The sequence below is a fragment of the Pistacia vera genome, unplaced genomic scaffold, assembly GCF_008641045.1.
Source record: "Pistacia vera cultivar Batoury unplaced genomic scaffold, PisVer_v2 Contig129, whole genome shotgun sequence".
NCBI lineage: Eukaryota > Viridiplantae > Streptophyta > Magnoliopsida > Sapindales > Anacardiaceae > Pistacia > Pistacia vera.
In genome coordinates, this window is record NW_022195346.1 from 591,014 (window position 1) to 597,104 (window position 6,091).

At 37.5% G+C, this 6,091-nt stretch overlaps 1 pseudogene; it reads right to left on the bottom strand.

Moving 5' to 3' along the window:
- Positions 1 to 1,111: 1,111 nt before the first annotated feature.
- Positions 1,112 to 2,610, bottom strand: LOC116121844 (annotated as a pseudogene).
- Positions 2,611 to 6,091: the final 3,481 nt, after the last annotated feature.

The following is a 6,091-nucleotide window of genomic DNA, read 5'->3' on the forward strand; positions in this document are numbered from 1 at the left end:
TGATGCTTATTCTTTCTACATAAAGTGATAAAAACACATAGGAAGATCACATAACATACCATATCTTGAAGGATTTTCCTAATTTCAACCAATCGTAGATATTGTGAACTGATATTTTGAATCCAGTTAGTTGCTTCTCTAACTCCTCCAGGGCTTTATAGAGTTCTATGTTGTGTAGTTTTGCTAACTCTGAACGAGGAGTCTCCAAGCAGGATCCTGAGCTTCCATTTACAAGTGCCCTCCAGCTGGTGAACAACCCGAAGCTCCCAAGCTGAAAGCCCAAATTTCCTTCCTCCTGTCTTTATATCTCCTGAAATATTAAGGGAAATACATCATCAGAAGATGTAGAAAAAATTTCAAACGGTCGATAGACAAAGTCAATGTTATTACTTTGATTACAGTTGTTAAGTTGCCGACCACCGTCAATAATATTGTTTTTAGAGTAATCCGACTGAAGCACACTTGAATTTGATGTCAGAGCCGCATCATAATCATTGCCACCGATGCTAAATAAGTAAACTGCGTTGCCCAACAATGTTTTGGCTTCTGCATCACTAGTTTTTGCTTCACTGCTTCTCCGCAATCTTGAAGTAACTCAGCTGAGTTTGAAGGTCTATCACCTGGAGTTTAATAAGAGAAAATGGAAGCAAGTCAAAACTAAACTTTTCAAGGTTCAAATAAGCCAATCAAACCTTATTCATAATAGCCTCGATCGTTTCATTCACTACCCTTCCTTGCCTCAACACAGACCAATACTCCCATAACAAAAACATGTTATCAGATATAAGTATTCCAGGAAGAAAGGCAGGCTGAGTCTCCTTTTGAGTACCCATCCGGGCCCCCACAATATCAGTGGCTGCATTCTGCTTTAAGCGCTTGTTACTTTATGTTCCTTTCATTTATCCTTCTATACGAAAATAGGAAAACAAAGTTCAAATTAAACTGTGCTATTATTTTATAATTAAACTCTTATTGATGTCATCATCAACAGATCAGTGCTGACCCCATTGCTGATAATGCTCAAATTAAACAATTGATTTATTACAATCATCTTCCAAACTTATTCAATATTCAATGAACCTAATTGCTTTAAAAAGGTACACTAATTCAGTTATATGAACTCCAACAGTTTCTTAAGATTATAAGGCCCTGTCACACTTGGGGTTCCAGTCCACATTAATTCTGCAATTTGTCGGTAGGCCTTTCAGAGGGATGAAAACAGTCGAAGAATAAATATTCACCAGGATCCTCACATAATTGATACTCTTTATCTGCTCTCTTACCCCCACAGATATGGTTTTCTCTTCCAGGACCAATTCCACAACATGCTGTAGCCTCCTTAAAACCTGCAAAACATTAAGTAAAAACTTTATATCAGAATATGTAGAGACAATTAACGAATTAAACCTATTAATGAAGGATAAGATGATTTGTATATTTACCATATCTTGAAGGGTTGTTGATTCTTTCACCTAAAGAACTGTACAAATCGTGATTCAAGTATTTGAATCCTTCTAGTTGGCTCTCTAGCTCCTGGAGAGCTTTATGAAGTTCTTTGTTGTGTAATCTTGCCATCTCTAAATCAGCCTCCAGGCAGGATCCTGAGTTCCCTGGTGCAAGTATTTTCACTCCTGGAAGACAACCTAAAGGCAGCAAATTCACAAACGCAAATTTCCTTCCTCCTTTCTTATATATTTCCTGAAACGTTGAAACTAATAAGCTAAACAAATATGGTATTAATGGTTATCTAACATAAAATAAGATGCTATTACTTAATTACTTTGATTGTGCTTGTGAGGTTGCCAATCACCATTCCTACATATTCTTTCTTAGACTTGTAGGATTGAAGCACAGATTTGTAAGTTGAGTTTGAGTTGAAAAGGACGATGTAGTCATTGTCTCCAACACTAAAGAAGTAAACAGATTTGGATAGCAATGTTTTGGCTTCTACGTCACCTAGCTTCTGCTTCAACTTCTTCTCCACAATATTGAAATAACTCAGATGAGTTTCAAGGTCTACAACCTGCAATTCAGATTATAAATTCTTTCGTTTTATTGACAATTATATGCATAAAGAAAATAATGATCTTATTATATTATACATACTTATCCCTGATGACTTTCAACTAGAGCACCAGCTCCCCCGAATGCAAAGTTGACCCCATAAACAAATGGCTGATTGTTGTATGGTAAATATGTTGGAATCAATGGTAACTTTGCATACTCGGCTGCAAAATAGTGAATTATTTAGTTGACCATCATGTATACTCATTAATGAAACAAAAAGAATCATACCAATAAAATCCGGCACTAAACGCCCGTTGGAAAACCTGCCGGTGGGGTAGTTGGAGAAAGTTTCACCGTAAGACCAGAAATTTGCTTGATAATCGGTAGTGGTGTTGATGTAGCTATTCATTCCAGCATCAAAGAGTGAATCTCCAAAGATGAAAAAGGCAACATGATTGTTGGGCTGTAGGTGATCAAATTCATGGCAAATAATTGGGATCAGAATGCTCGAAAATGAAACCAAGAAAGCGAGAAAGTACTGGAGCGTCGACATGTCAGAGATGGCGTGATATTCGTGTATTCCTTATTCGTATATAAAGTTGACAGAAAAATTCTGAATTTCTTGTACTTTACCAAACTTTTTTAGCAATCAAATCAAGTGGCTAAAAGGATACAAAATCTCCCCGATCAATTTTGGATAAATATCGCAACTTGGAATGGGAAATGGCTAATAAAATGTTTAATATTGCATGTGATGCCAGCAATCAACTTACACAAAAGCAGCTGCATTTGTCAGCAGCTTGTTTAAGGTGGCGACAGGAATACGAAGAAAGTAAGTAATGCACATTTTCTAACAGTCGGATAACCATCTATGACTATCAATTAATGTAAATGGAAACACGTATGATTGTTAATTCTTGCTTGCTATAAAGCAGATAGATTATGTTAGAACTCAAGCCTAGGGAAGACAGTAACCGTTTCCCATTTGGGCGGGCGGGTTATTGCTCAAAAGAGAGCCCAATCCAAACAACCAGTCTAATAGGTGAGAAAACCCTTAGACTTAAGTACTGTTAAAACAGTGATATTTTGTTGGAAATGTAATTAAATTTCAGTTTGGTTTTGAAAACATTTTGTCGCCAAAGAAGTTTCTGTTTTTTGCCTTACATTCTGATGTGTGTGAGTAGCTGAAGTTGATGTGTTTTTAATGATGTGTTTAGGTGTACTCTGCTGTGATTAAGACCTGTGTTAGTTTTAAGCTTTGGTTTGAATTCAAATTTGTAAATATACTTGCAAAGTTGGTGTAACAATGGATATTTTGGACTGATATATTATTGTATAAATTTGTAATGAAATGCAGAATTTTGTCTCAATACATGTTTCTCTTTCTTTCCTTAGAATTCTTCGGCCAAAAACACCTACAAATGGTATCAGAGCCATACTAAAGAACCTAAAACCTCTCCCTCCCATGATCAAAGTACTCTTCATCTCATTTCCAAGAACTCCTCTATTTTAGACCTGTTACCTAAACTTATAGCTGTTCAACCAACCTTTTTGTCACCTCCAATCTTCAATGGTGAACAATATCACATGCAGGCTATCAAAATGAAGGCATTCCTTTGAGGCCAAGGGTTGTGGCAGTATGTAGAAGAGAATGGGCAATCAACATAGCTAGGACCAAATCTAACTCTGAATCAGATCAGAATTTATAGAGAAGAAGCTGCTAAGACTCCGACAGCCTTGTCCCACATCCATGTTGTTGTAACAAACCTTGTATTCACAAGGATAATGACATGTGAAACTGCAAAGAAGTTGAGGGAGGAATTCATAGGAAATGATACCACAAGAAACATGTAGGTGTTGAACTTAAAAAGGGAATTTGAGATGTTGAGAATGCAAGAATCTTAGAAGACAAAGGAGTATGTTGACAGGCTGATGAGTGTAGTCAACAAAATCAGGTTGCTTGGAGTGGAAATGACAGATAGAAGAATTGTTGAAAACGTCTTGATGAGCTTGCCCGAAAAGTTTGAGTCCAAAATTTCTTCTTTTGAGGACTCAAAGGACATGTCTCAAATTACACTTACTGAGTTAGTCCTTGCATAGCAAGCACAAGAACTAAAAGACTCTTGAGCAAGAAGATACAAGTGAGGGTGCAATGATGGCAACTCACAAAGGCAAGTCTACATAGGGGAACACTAGGAGGTATGACGATGACAAAAAGGGAAAAGAAAGAAGCAATGGTCAATGGGGAAAACCATGTGGGATGAAGGAGTATACACCTTGCTCTCACTGCAAAAAAAAAAAAGGTCATTCCAAGAAAAGGTGCTTGTTTAAGCCAAGGATACAATGCAAGGCCTACAAGCAGTTTGACCACATTGATATGGTCTGCAAGAACAAATGAGAGAAGTCCCAACAGCAAGCTCAAATGATTGATGATCAAAAGGACAAAACAGATATTTGTAGCTTCCTGCAATTCAACGCAGACAAGTAATGAAGGTTGGCTTATTGATAGTGGATGTACAAACCACATGACACCAGACCCGCAGAGCTTTGTCAAATTGAATCATGCATATCGGTCGAAAATCAAAGTGGGAATTGGTGAGTTTGTGGAAGCAAAAGGAAAGGGAGATGTTGTTGTCCAGACACCAACAAGTACAAAGCTTATTACTAATGTACTGTATACACCCAAAATTAGTCAAAGTCTTCTTAGTGTAGGACAAATGTTGGAAAAGAATTATGTCCTGCATTTTCAAACCCAAACCTGCAAAATCTTGGACAATGAAGGGTGTGAACTCATGAGGGTAAAAATGGTGGGAAAGAAGTTCCCCATCAAGTGGGAAAAACCAGAAGTTAGGGCCTATAATGCTAGGTTAGATGAGTTTGAAAAATGGCATAAGAGATTTGGCCATTTCCATTACCATGGAATTAAAGAAATTCAAACCAAAAACTTGGTCCAAAATCTACCCGAAATTGAAGAAACTAAAGTTGTATACCCTGCTTGTCAACTTGGCAAGTTGAGTAGGCAACCCTTTCCTGTAAATCAGGCTTGGAGAGCTATTGAGAAACTCCAACTCATCCACACAGATGCGTGTGAACCTATGCAGACACCTTCATTGAATGGGAGCATATACTTTGTCTTGTTTATTGATGATTGGTCTAGGATGTCTAAGAGTGAAGTTGTTGCTGTGTTTGGGAGATTTAAGCTAAAAGTTGAAAACCAAACTAGTTGGAGTATCAAGACAGTGAGGAGTGACAAGGGGACCGAGTATACATCAAATGAATTTGAATCAATTTGCAAGCAGACTGGAATTAAGCACCAACTCAGTAGTCCTTATACTCCACGGCAAAATGGAGTTAGTGAGAGGAAGAATAGGTCTGTTATGGAGATGACAAGATGTATGGTTGTTGAGAAGAAGCTACCGAAGAGTTTTTGGGTAGAGGTTGTCAACACCACAGTCTATCTGCTCAATAGGCTTCCCACAAAAGCCTTGATCTACCAAACTCCTTATGAAGCTTGGTATAGAGTGAAGCCTACTATGGAATACTTGAGAATCTTTGGGAGCATATGTTATGCTCTTATTCCAGCAGTTAAGAAAAGTAAGTTGGATTACAAAGCCATGATAGGAATTTTCATTGGCAATAGTAGTCAATCCAAAGCATACAGGGTTTATGTTCCAGAGACTAAGAAATTACACATCACAAGGGATGATAAAATTGAAGAGAATGGTGTCTGGAATTAAGAGAAAAACAAAGTTAATGAAGACTTAAGACCACAACCGATAGAACCAACAGTGAATCAAGATGATGAAGAAGGTGGGACTGAATTAGATAAAGAGGTTCCAGTTAGAGGTACCAGACCTCTGACAAAAATTTATGAAAGATGTAATGCACCCATACTTGAACCAACAAACTACTCTAAAACAGTAAAATCAAAGGCTTGGAAAGCTTCCATGAAGGAAGAGTTAGCAATGATTGAGAAGAACCAAACTTGGAAACTTGTGGACAAGCCTGAGAATAGAAAAGTAATCCAAGTTAAGTGGATTTTCAAGAGGAAACTCAATCCAGATGGCTCGATTCTTAAGCACAA